This window comes from Pleurodeles waltl, chromosome 7 (assembly GCF_031143425.1).
Source record: "Pleurodeles waltl isolate 20211129_DDA chromosome 7, aPleWal1.hap1.20221129, whole genome shotgun sequence".
NCBI lineage: Eukaryota > Metazoa > Chordata > Amphibia > Caudata > Salamandridae > Pleurodeles > Pleurodeles waltl.
The window spans coordinates 5,685,118-5,698,900 of NC_090446.1; the positions used below are offsets into that span (position 1 = coordinate 5,685,118).

The 13,783-nt window shown below is 46.6% G+C and overlaps 1 pseudogene; it reads left to right on the forward strand.

Moving 5' to 3' along the window:
- The window catches only part of LOC138246704 (oocyte zinc finger protein XlCOF6-like), a 96,573-nt pseudogene that overhangs the window by 35,100 nt on the left and 47,690 nt on the right, over positions 1-13,783 (forward strand).

Genomic DNA, 13,783 nt, shown 5'->3' on the forward strand with positions numbered 1-13,783 from the left:
ACCGCCGCGGTCGGAATCCCCATTGGAGCACCGCCGGCCTGTCGGCGGTGCTCCCGCGGTCCTCCGCCCTGGCGGTCATTGACCGCCAGGGTCAGAATGACCCCCTCAGTCTGCAAAGGTAGGCTGTGTGTAATTTGTGTGTGGGTACCTTAGGGTGGCATAAGATATGCTGCAGCCCGGAGGGAGCCTCTTTAGTACCCAGGCCCTAGGTACCAGGGGTACCATTTACTAGGGACTTGCAGGGATGCTAAAGTCCTCTGCCAAGTGTAAAGCAATCATACCTTGTTTTAAAGGAACGAGCACTGGCACTGAGGTCTGGTTGGCAGGCCTCAGTGCCCTCTGAGCGTCGAAAACCAGCATCTTGTAGGTAACAAGGGGAGAAAAAAAGTGGTGGGGGAGGCATGCAACAAAAACCCAGTTTCCTACATTACAATCCTGTCTCTGCCCCACCCATGCGTGGGAGTGGTCAGGATTCTTTTCAAACTCCTTTTAGTTACAATGGTTTCTTAATGTTCTTCGTAGGAATGTCAGAAGAAGAATCATTTCTTTTATCGAACATCAAACAGGAGGGCGAGGCCTCTTCCGTGGACCATCATGGCCTTGAGATAAAAGGAGGCATTGACGATTGTATGGGTGAGTGAATCACTAGCCTCCTGTTCTTGATCTCTCGTGCAAACATCCTGATAGGAGTCCTAATGTTTACTGACTGTGACCATCTGTGTGTCATTAGCTTCCTCTAGTCTCAGGTTTGCGATTCCACAAACCTCACTGTTTTTATTTGTTGATTCACCTCTGTACTCTATTCATTCTAGTGGATTAATCTCAAGAAACTGTTTGTGGTGTTAACATTCACAATTCCTCTTTTTTTCATGCCTCAGAACATCATTACTCACGCAGCTGTATTCAAATATATATGTTAGACAGGTCCTTTGTGAACTAGCTTGTGGTTCAGATCACAGGACTTTATAAACGCAGTGATGCTAAAGATTAAATGAGGGCCAAAGAACGATTACAGTGGTCTTTGCCAAGTCTTCATTTGTTTCACCTTTTTACTTTTGCACTTAAGTGTTAGCGCCACAAAACTTTATGATATTAGATGAACACTCTGACTTTGAATCATTGTACGCCAACTATTGTTAATAAGGCGTCTTTGGTAAAGTCACCTGGCGCCTGCCCTCTAGCAGACGTGGCGTCTTTGGTAAAGTCACCTGGCCCTTTATCAGACGTGGCTTCTTTGGTAAAGTCACCTGGCACCTGGCCCTCTAGCAGACGTGGCATCTTTGGTAAAGTCACCTGGCGCCTGCCCTCTAGCAGACGTGGCGTCTTTGGTAAAGTCACCTGGCCCTTTATCAGACGTGGCATCTTTGGTAAAGTCACCTGGCGCCTGGCCCTCTAGCAGACGTGGCATCTTTGGTAAAGTCACCTGGCGCCTGGCCCTCTAGCAGACGTGGCATCTTTGGTAAAGTCACCTGGCGCCTGCCCTCTAGCAGACGTGGTGTCTTTGGTAAAGTCACCTGGCACCCGTCTCTCTCGCAAATGTTGTGTCTTTGGTAAAGTCACTTGGCCCTCTAGCACACGTGGTGTCTTTGGTAAAGTCACCTGGTGCCCATCCCTCTCGCAGACGTGGCATCATTGGTAAAGTCACCTGGCACCTAGCCCTCTCGCAGACGTTGCTTCTTTGGTAAAGTCACATGGCGCCTGCCCTCTCGCAGATGTGGGTCTTTGGTAAAGTCATCTGGCAGCCGGCCCTCTCGCAGATGTGGGTCTTTGGTAAAGTCATCTGGCAGCCGGCCCTCTCACAGATGTGGGTCTTTGGTAAAGTCATCTGGCAGCCGGCCCTCTAGCAGACGTGGCATCTTTGGTAAAGTCATCTAGCGCCCGGTCCTCGTGCAGACGTGGCATCTTTGGTAAAGTCACCTGGAGCCCAGCCCTCTAGCAGACGTGGCGTCTTTGGTAAAGTCACCTGGCCCTGTCGCAGACGTGGCATCTTTGGTAAAGTCACCTGGTGCCTGGCCCTCTTGCACACTTGGCGTCTTTGATAAAGTCACCTGGCGCCTGGACCTCTAGCAGATGTGGCCTAGATGTAATATAAAATACACTCTGGTGACAGGAGGATTATCCTCCGGTGGAGCTAGGTTTCACAAGTCCCTTGTATAAGGACATCTTGCAGAAAGCCCTGGTCAAGCCTTGTACCTTGTTCCCCCTCTAATTTCCTTCAGCCTCGGAGCTTTCAAGAATACCACTGCATGTGGGCCATAACCTTTGCCTTTCCCATCTTTGTAGGTTTTGTGGCATAGCTACTGTCACTGTATTCATCACATTAGTTCCTCTTTAATCTTCCTTTAGGGGGTCTCATTGGAGTTTATAGATACATGGCACTCATGATTGTATGGCAGCTGAGAACTGCCCCCTTTTTGGCCTGTTTGCTGTTGCCAGCAATGTGCCAGGGCAGTTCTCAGTTATCCCAGACCTTTTTCACCTGGCTTTTCGGAGGATGAGGATAGCCTGGACAGCTAACAGTTGTGTTGGTACCCAGTGGGTGACTGCGGACAGGGCATGGGGTTGGTGCTGCATTTCCAACGCCCATAATGTGCGCGGCCCCAGGCAGAGTGCAATGGATCTGTTGCCAGCTGTCATAGATATGTTTTGGGAGAGTACAGGTGCTCTGGTGCCAGTCTGTTGTCCATTTTGCATACGCGAACAGACACCTCAGCTTCTGTGTCTGACTTCGTGCATTGCAGCATCTGATCATGTGGATTGGGTGTCCAATGACATACTCTGGAATGTAAGGCTGTGCGTGTGGCATGTGATTGTGTGTTTGCGCCTAGGCATTTGAGAGGAGTGTGGGCTTTTGAAGCTGGGTATCATGTTGGGTACGAGTCGCAACTCAGGGTGATAGGATACACATTCAAAGTAAGATACAGCCCAGAGCTTGTCTTGAGGAAGGGAGTGAAGATAAGAGAAGGCTGAGGTGAAAAAGCAAGTTTCCTGGTAGAAGTAGGTGCTTGAGAAGTAGTCGTAAAGTCAATTGACGGACAGGGCACTTCCAGTGTTGTGATCTTGGGTCCTCAGCTTGCCTCACTGCTGCCTGGCCCGGCTGCTTTTTCAGTCGTCTATGGACCTGCCTGTTTAAGTCTGCACCTGTCTGTCTGTGCGCCTGCTGAACACGCTGACATTTGGTTGTTGTCGTTGTATATCACTATATTGAGGTCAACACTATCAACTGACAAAAATGTTGCATCCCCTGTTTGATGAAGGTATTATGTATTTACCATTTCTAAGTCCACTTTAACTTACTTTGAAGATGTAGAGTTCGTGGTTCCAGGTTAATACTTTCGACACATTCATTACAGGGAGTGCAGAATTATTAGGCAAATTAGTAGTTTGACCACATCATCGTCTTTATGCATGTTGTCTTACTCCAAGCTGTATAGGCTCGAAAGCCTACTACCAATTAAGCATATTAGGTGATGTGCATCTCTGTAATGAGAAGGGGTGTGGTCTAATGACCCTATATCAGGTGTGCATAATTATTAGGCAACTTCCTTTCCTTTGGCAAAATGGGTCAAAAGAAGGACTTGACAGGCTCAGAAAAGTCAAAAATAGTGAGATATCTTGCAGAGGGATGCAGCACTCTTAAAATTGCAAAGCTTCTGAAGCGTGATCATCGAACAATCAAGCGTTTCATTCAAAATAGTCAACAGGGTCGCAAGAAGCGTGTGGAAAAACCAAGGCGCAAAATAACTGCCCATGAACTGAGAAAAGTCAAGCGTGCAGCTGCCATGATGCCACTTGCCACCAGTTTGGCCATATTTCAGAGCTGCAACATCACTGGAGTGCCCAAAAGCACAAGGTGTGCAATACTCAGAGACATGGCCAAGGTAAGAAAGGCTGAAAGACGACCACCACTGAACAAGACACACAAGCTGAAACGTCAAGACTGGGCCAAGAAATATCTCAAGACTGATTTTTCTAAGGTTTTATGGACTGATGAAATGAGAGTGAGTCTTGATGGGCCAGATGGATGGGCCCGTGGCTGGATTGGTAAAGGGCAGAGAGCTCCAGTCCGACTCAGACGCCAGCAAGGTGGAGGTGGAGTACTGGTTTGGGCTGGTATCATCAAAGATGAGCTTGTGGGGCCTTTTTGGGTTGAGGATGGAGTCAAGCTCAACTCCCAGTCCTACTGCCAGTTCCTGGAAGACACCTTCTTCAAGCAGTGGTACAGGAAGAAGTCTGCATCCTTCAAGAAAAACATGATTTTCATGCAGGACAATGATCCATCACACGCGTCCAAGTACTCCACAGCGTGGCTGGCAAGAAAGGGCATAAAAGAAGGAAATCTAATGACATGGCCTCCTTGTTCACCTGATCTGAACCCCATTGAGAACCTTGTGGTCCATCATCAAATGTGAGATTTACAAGGAGGGAAAACAGTACACCTCTCTGAACAGTGTCTGGGAGGCTGTGGTTGCTGCTGCACGCAATGTTGATGGTGAACAGATCAAAACACTGACAGAATCCATGGATGGCAGGCTTTTGAGTGTCCTTGCAAAGAAAGGTGGCTATATTGGTCACTGATTTGTTTTTGTTTTGTTTTTGAATGTCAGAAATGTATATTTGTGAATGTTGAGATGTTATATTGGTTTCACTGGTAATAATAAATAATTGAAATGGGTATGTATTTGTTTTTTGTTAAGTTGCCTAATAATTATGCACACCTGATATAGGGTGTTGATGTCATTAGACCACACCCCTTCTCATTACAGAGATTCACATCACCTAATATGCTTAATTGGTAGTAGGCTTTCGTGCCTATACAGCTTGGAGTAAGACAACATGCATAAAGAGGATGATGTGGTCAAAATACTCATTTGCCTAATAATTCTGCACTCCCTGTATTCTGGCATTTATTTCAGTAGATTAATTACAATATCGCTTTTTCATTCAAAGTATCAAACTATGGCTGCATTTTGGACGCAAGTGGAACTGTCTGAACAGACATTTCAAGCAAAACCTACCTACTATTCTAAAGCCATAAGTCGAATGTCCAACTTCGCTGTGCATTGTTTCAGATTGTAAGAGATCTGACAGTGCCTCTGTGATACCTTGTCCACACTTTTTTCTTAAAAAAGATCAAGCTGATGTAACAGTTTCAAGAGGAACTATTTGTCTGGACACTGTGAAGCTAGGATTTAGAAGATGAGCGACACTTGTGTTGGGAAGGCTGTGTCTGACGTCCTGATATAGCCTCTAGTAAGATCTGTACCTGTTATTACTGTGGAGGAAGCCAGCTCCTCGTCATCGTTAAATGAAGTCGGCTCTCCTAACTCCATTTGCCCTCTAGCTGCCTTGAAGGCATTGGTTTTGAAATGCTGGTCCTGATTGGGATAGCAATTCTGGAGTGGTTTTGCAGGTTTGAAAAGAGGAGCATACTTTCAAACTCCTCCTAAAGAAAGCCTACCTGGATCTCCAGATGGAATCCACCTATTGCCCTGTCACATCATAAGACCGCGTGCAGCCAAAATACCAGAAATGGATCTTATAGGATGACAAATACTTTAGAGAGCAGCACCTTAGCTTACTCATACGAGAGTTTTATCCTGGAACGGGACTTGAAACCACATGATTGATATTATATTGATATGTGTCCTGATTGATATTAGGCTTAGTTTTGACTCTGGCAGGGCTTCTGCCTTGTTTTCCTTCATTTCACTGCTGCTTTTGACACAGTGAACTATTCCATTCCTATCCACCTTTTTAATGGAGTTCACGTGAGCACCTTTCACTGGATTCGTCTCTTTTTTATGTATCTGGGGGGAGCTGCGTCATAGCTTTGCTTTCATCCGAGTCGGAGGCCTATTTCTTGTGATGTTCTCAATCTACGTGTGCGCACTTGTGGGCTGAAGAAGGTCTTGTAGTGCAGACTCCATCCCTTGTGCTCCTAGTTGTGTGTTAGTCCCGCACAACCTGCTGGCATCTCCCCTTGGTACTCTGGGTGAGCCGCGCTGTTGTTCCATGCGACCCTTGCAACATGGAGGAGCTTCAGAGCCACCGTTTCTCCCTTGGGCTCTAAGACCGCGCGATTGTGGACGAGGAACAATCTGTAACCGACTGCAAACTGTTCCGAAGGGAGCAGACTCCACCTCTTCACTGACCTCTCTACAGATGTTGAGTGGCCGACTCTTCAAGGAGTTCTGCATATTTTCTGTTGCTTCCATGTGTGCCTTTCACTGTACTGTGTACCGCATTTTCCTTTCCAGTTCAGTTAATTTTCACTGCATGTTAGTCTGTGTTTCAGTACATTTCATTTGTCTGTGCTGTCTCTTGTGATCTTTTCAGTCATTATACGTGGAATCTAGACCTGTCTTTGTGTTCTGAAACACTCAGCCTGAGGCACCGAGTTCATTGTTATTGATTGGCTTTGTAATTGTAAGTATGTTCATAAAGCACAAATATTTCCCTGCTCAGGGGTATCTTAGCACAGACACTAGTTGTAAACAGAAACCCAAGGTGTGTTACATAAGTGATGCGCCATTGAATGTGAGGAAACAGCCTTAAGTGGCTTCCTGAATTTAAGAAGATGTGGTCACCCCAGAGTTAGTCCGGAGGCTGAACTCAGAGTGCGGAAGAAGGTACTGTATGAAGCGAGAGCTAAGAGGTGAGTAGACCGTCTCATGAACCAAACAGAGAGATTTTAACACAACTCTTTCCTGCACTGATAGCCAGTGATGGACTCCACAGACTAACCTAACGGGGAAGTTCTGAATTAATTGTGGTAACCTCTTATGATGCACAGGAGGTTGTAGCATTCTGTTATGATGCACAGGAGATTGTAGTATTCTGTTATCATGCAGAGGAGGTTGTAGCATTCTGTTATCATGCACAGGAGATTGTAGTATTCTGTTATCATGCACAGGAGGTTGTAGCATTCTGTTATCATGCACAGGAGATTGTAGTATTCTGTTATCATGCACAGGAGATTGTAGTATTCGGTTATCATGCACAGGAGATTGTAGTATTCTGTTATCATGCACAGGAGATTGTAGTATTCTGTTATCATGCACAGGAGATTGTAGTAGTCTCTTATCATGCACAGGAGATTGTAGCATTCTCTTATCATGCACAGGAGATTGTAGCATTCTCTTATCATGCACAGGAGGTTGTAGCATTCTGTTATGCAGAGGAGATTGTAGCATTCTGTTATCATGCACAGGAGATTATAGTATTCTGTTATCATGCACAGGAGATTGCAGTATTCTGTTATCATGCACAGGAGATTGTAGTATTCTGTTATCATGCACAGGAGATTGTAGTATTCTGTTATCATGCACAGGAGATTGTAGCATTCTGTTATCATGCACAGATTGTAGCATTCTGTTATCATGCACAGGAGGTTGTAGTATTCTGTTATCATGCACAGGAGGTTGTAGCATTCTGTTATCATGCACAGGGGATTGTAGTATTCTGTTATCATGCACAGGAGATTGTAGCATTCTGTTATCATGCACAGGAGATTGTAGCATTCTGTTATCATGCACAGATTGTAGCATTCTGTTATCATGCACAGGAGATTGTAGTATTATGTTATCATGCACAGGAGGTTGTAGTATTCTGTTATCATGCACAGGAGGTTGTAGTATTCTGTTATCATGCACAGGAGGTTGTAGTATTCTGTTATCATGCACAGGAGGTTGTAGTATTCTGTTATCATGCACAGGAGATTGTAGCATTCTGTTATCATGCACAGGAGATTGTAGTATTCTGTTATCATGCACAGGAGATTGTAGTATTCTGTTATCATGCACAGGAGATTGTAGTATTATGTTATCATGCACAGGAGGTTGTAGTATTCTGTTATCATGCACAGGAGGTTGTAGTTTTCTGTTATCATGCAGAGGAGAGCCCAAATAGATGGTATTACAGGAGCCTAAACGCAGTGAAATAAATGCAGGAATAAACAGGTGAATAACATGTCTCGGAGTGTAACTGGAATTAGTCAAATTTGACCACCACTGATACTTGGTCGGCCAATGATAAAGACGTCACAATCTTCATTCTGAGATTTTTGACCTCTGGATCCAACATGGAGTTAGGGATAAGGCTTGGAAGGGCTAAGCATCTTGTTTTTGGAATCATTCACTTTGAGATGGGTCGATTCATCAAACATACACGACCTTGTTAACTTTGTCCTTAAGTCTGACAATAATTTCAGTGTTGTATGCATAAAGAATGCAGCTGACTCCAGTGAATTCAAGCAGGTGAACCAGAAGATTTAAATACAGATTAAAAAGAAGCTTTCAGTGAATTGATCCCTCAGGGAGATCTATGAGCCAGGATGAGGTTGCATCTCGAATTCTAAGATTCGCAAGCCTAGTAAGAAGGCTTGTGTAGTTGAATGTGTCAAAAGCCATAGTTAAATCCTAAAGGATCAGTGCTGTTGGAGTATCTGAATCTGTGGATCATCTCAGATCAGATCGTCCAATAGAGGGACAAATGTGAGTTTGGTACTGTGACCTGGGCGAAAGCCCATTCGCAGCCGATGAAAGTGAGGTTGTTATTAGTAGCAGAACAAGGCGGCTGCGGAAACACCACGTTCTGCTACAGTTTGCTGAGGGAGTGACTGGAAGACATCAATAATTGGACAGCACGTCAATCATCCAGGTGTACTTCGTTCTTGCTATCCAGCTTTTGCTGCTCCGGTGCTATGTTGACTTTGACCCAGTATGCACAAAACCACAATGGGCTGCACAACTTGCTCACAGCTGTCTGTATGCCAACCTGTATTTGTAGCAAATGTAGGCTGCAGATACACACGCTGTGCTTACTCCTGCCTTCAAGTGCTGGGTTCAGACCTTACAACTTGTTTTTCTGGAAGAAGTCTTTTTATTGCTGACGTGACATCGGGTCTCCTCCTCTTCAAGAGAATGGTCATGTTTAACTGCTATGGTGTTAGATTGATTCCCCCCCTTGCCAGTCTGGTTTGGACAGATTGCGCCAGAGCTGTGTGCATCTTTAGCGCTTCATAGTCCACGGAAGCACAACAGACTTGATGCAAGTTCTTCTTGAAGAATCCAACTCTGCCTCGTCATCATCAGCCCTCGGATTTAAGTTTACAGCACCCTTTCCATTCAGGTTGGCTTCAACACAAGGGCTACTTTCCAAGTTATGCCGAGAATGTTTGGCTCCGGGTGATGGAAGGTAAAAACAGAGACTCAACAGGAAGCGCCCCCGATGTCGGGCAAAATCTGCACACTGTGACCAGCCTGACGTCCGCAACCTCTGCTTGTCGCCAGAGCACAGTGGGCAGGGCTGTGCTGTGCTGCTTGTAGCCTGTTCACGAATAAGAAAACCCTGTGCTCCATACACAACCGACACCTAGCTTGTACCATGGAGTTGGAGGCAGAAAACTCTGCAGTTGAAGAGTGGCAGCTAGAGATAGGCAAGAAAGAGGAAGAAGATAGTCCTGTAGAGGGTGGTGTCATATTGGGCTGTCCGCACTATATCACTTCTGACTCCAGTCAGCACGAGGAGGGAGATCGCAACATGTCGCGATGCCAGCTATAGAGCCTATGGAAGATCAGACCGCATCAGGGCCTAGGACAAAGACATTTCCAAGGGGCTTGAGTACCCAAGATCCCCAGACCACCATACATAACCAAAGACTACCCCTAGAGACCTTCCACAGTCGCCTTGGTGCCCCACAGTTTTCAGGTTCTAGCTGATACCCAGAGCGTGCTTTGGAGCCGAGACTGCGCTCGATCGGGCACAGGGACAGACATAGAGGGGACACACAGCCCTCGCAGCTGCAGCAGCGCTTGGCACCGACAGAGCCATCGATGCCTGCACAGCCTTTGACACTGACAAAACCTTCCACGCCTTCCATCGGCATCAACAAGCATACCTCCTCGGTGCCAGGCCATACTTCAAAGAAACCATCGGAGCACAAGCATACGTCGACACAGAAGAAAACGTCAGCATCGACATCCCACGCTCTAGTAGAGCACAGGGCGAAAAAAAAAACCTGATAAGGCCTTGGTGCCTAAAAAAACAGTATAACAGCCCTGATGCTATGGAGGGAAATATCTTTGAAAACTTTCAAGAACTAATGGTTACAATAACGTTATTTGGAGGAGGAACATTGATTTAGAGGTCCCACAAATGGAAAAGGATGGACATTGGCTTACCACAGCCTCTCCCAAGAAAGAAGTGAATGGAGCATAAAGTCCCTAGTCCTATGCCACTTGACATTTCACCAGCTCCACAATCAGTGTCACCTTCATCCACACATTCAGACGATGAGGACACAGGGAGCCCTAGTTATTTCAGTCATGTCCCAGACTCACAGTGAGCCCCTCCCCAAAGCCCAGACAGCTGTGATGTTTATGATGTAGTACTAGCGGGCCCAGACATTGAGGTGCCAGTCCCAGCTAAAGCATCACCGTCTGACAATACTTCCGCCTACCTATTAATACAGCATGCCGCTGAATGCCATGCAGTCCAAGTGCAAACTACGGAGGAAGAAACCAACTTCTCAGTCGAGACATTCTGTAAGACAGAATGCTCCATTCAGTACCTTCTAATGATAGTCAATGCTTAAAATTTCCACAGAGATAAAGTCAAGGGTATTAACACCACGCATTGAATAGAAATACAAGCCATCCCCTACTGACCCACTTTGTATCAGGGGACGCTCAACAGCTAACTCCCTGGCTGGAACAACTGCAAGAAAGAGGGCTTCCTCAGAGAGTTCTGGAAATGCACCGCCTACTGATAAGGAAAGCAAACGCATAGATGCAGCAGGGAAACAGGTTGCAGTGGGCCATGCAAATCATTGGCGCATAGCCAATCCAGTGGGTTTGCTATAACGATTTAACAGGGCCACTTGGGATGACATTGAAGCACTGCTACAGCATATCCCAGTACAGTACAAAAAGAGAGGAGAGGAGTTGGACATTGAAGGTAGGCCAAAACTGTCATGCACCTGTACACTGCACAGTAGACAGTGTAGACACTGCAGCAAAGGGGATGAACTCCTCAATCCTTTTGAACAGGCATGTCTGGCTACACATCCGATGGCCTGGAGGCAGACTCCAAGTTCGAGAAAATTAAAAAAAGATATGGAAACTGTGAAATCCATGAGGGTACTCCATGTCAACAGTCCTTTCGCAGACATCTGGGCAGAGGGGCCTCCAAGACCACCCCCTCTGGCAACCAGACAGCAATCGGCAGCAAACATATAATCAGCAAGGTGGTAAAAGTTATTACAGAGGGATTTCAAGGGGGGGGGGTAATCGGAGAGGCAGAGGTAGGGGACCTCTGGGGATGTGACTCACTACACATCCCCCCAAACATAAAACACCTGTTGGCGGAGGCTGCAGCAGTTTTACCATCTGGCCAGAGATAACATTAGTCCAGTGGGGACTGTCCATCGTCCACAACGGATACTGCCTGGAACTAACTTCCTCCCCCGAAACTACCCCACCCACCCAGACAGACCCTCAACTCTCAGCATTTTCACTTCTCAAAGAGGACAAAAGCTCTCCTCTTAGGAGGTGCAGCAGAGCCCATTTCGCACAGACACCATGGCAATATATGGCATTACTTTTTAATGGCCACAAAAGATGGGACGCTCGGGCCGATACTGAACCTACGCCGTCTGTTGTTACATTCTGTAAGAGCACTACGCTACGGCTGATAATGGACCTACCCCCTCTCAGTCGTTACATTGTGTAAGAACACTACGCTCAGGCCAAGACTGAACCTACGCCCTCTTAGTCGTTACATTCTGTCACAGCAGTTCCACATCGTGACGCTACAGGATGTAATACTGCTGCTGCAAGAAGGGGACTTCATGACAGCGCTCAAACTGAAGGCCATATACTTCGATATATGAGTCACCCAGCACGTCACTGGTACCTCAGGTTTGTGGTAAGTGGACTTCATTATCGGTTCAGAGTTCTGCCGTTTCGTGTGATGACAGCCAAAGAGTGCTTACCAAATGGCTAGCAGTAGTGACAGTCTTTTTGAGAAGACACAACATTCATGTCTTCCCGTATCTCAACGACTGGCTGATCAAGAGTGCAGCAAGGCAGAGGTGCCTGCAGGATACACAGGCCACCTTCACTCTAATACACAAATTGTGGTTCACCATAAGTGCCACCAAATGACATTTACAGCCTCTTCATATATGGCCATATCTGGGAGCAATCCTAAATTTGGCCTCAGCCACAGCACACCCCAATGCCGAGAGAGTTCTCAGTGTCCAGAACAAACTGGCTATTTTTGAGCCACATCGTCGTCTGCCAGTCAGAACAGTGATGCGCCGTTTGGACATGATGGTTTCCTGTATAGCAATAGTTCCTCATGCCAGACTACACATGCGACCTTTACAGGAGTTTCAGCATCCCAGTCGTCACAGGTGGGGAGGGCAGTTTAGAGGATCTAGTGTTGGTTCTGCCCAGGGCCATCGGTCGTTGTACTGGTGGGACGCAGAGAATCTCCTCAAGGGGAGACATTTTGTGGACCTGATCCCACAAGTGACTATTACCACAGATTACCATCACTCATAGGGTGGGCTACGCATATGGAGGACATGACTGTTCAGGGTCCTTGGCCTGATCATCAGCAAACCCTACACATCAATGTGCTGTGTGATTCAGATGACTCTAAAAGCCTTCATCCCCAATATTACTGGAAAGACCGTTCTGAAGGAATAAAATGACTGCAATGTATTGTATTCAGAAACAAGGATAACACAGCCATCTCAGCTGGCACAGGGCTATCCACAATCACATCTATCTCTTGGCAGAGTATCTCCTGGGATTGGACAGTTCGATGGATGACCTGCTAAGCAGGGTGCAGCAACAAGTACACAAGTGACAACTGCACCCGACTCCTCCACCGATACGTCCAGCAGTGGGGGACACTGGACGTGGATCTGTCTGCCACCGTACAAAACACTCAACCTGGCAATCTGGCTCCTGAGTTTGGATACTTAAAATCGCCTCCTGAGAGTATGGACGTTCTACAAGAGGCAAGACGACCCACCACAAGAGCTTGTTATGCTGCTGAGTGGAAACACTGTATAACCCAGCACATAAACCCTTTTGCTCCTGCTGTACAACCGATAGAATGCTACTTGTTACAACTACAGAAGTCACATGCTCTTCCATACAACTGCACCTTGCAGCAATTGTGGCTCAAGCCTTAGTCATATTTGCGAATACCTGTCATCAAGGCTTTTATGGAGGATTGAACAAATGAATTCTATCACATGCACCACCAGTACCCTTTTGGAATGTGACCGCAGTTCCTATATGGTTGATGGGCACACCTCTTGAACCGCTGCATAATTGCCCACTACAGTTGCTCTCTTGGAAGGTTACTTTTCTGGGAGCTATCACCGCCCTTGGAGGAGTTATTGAACGTCATGCTCTTAGCATAGAAGAACCTCATTTTCAGGTTTATCAAGATAGAGAATGTTTGCAGACAAATCCCAAACTTCTTCTGAAGGCCATCTCTCCTTTCCTTTTAAACCAATTTCATAACCTGTTAACTTCCCTAGGCCAGAAACCGTGGCAGAGAGAGCACTTCCTCCACTTGGGCCCTCATTATGACCCTTTCGGTCCAAAGACCGCCAGGGCCACGGTGGCGAGCTCACCGTCGACGGTGAAGACCGCCACATTATAAGTGTGGCGGGTTGGCCTCTGCCAACCCGCCACATCTGCGCTTGTACCGCCAGGGTGGTTGGACAGCCGGGCCAGAGATCAGCATCTCCGACTCC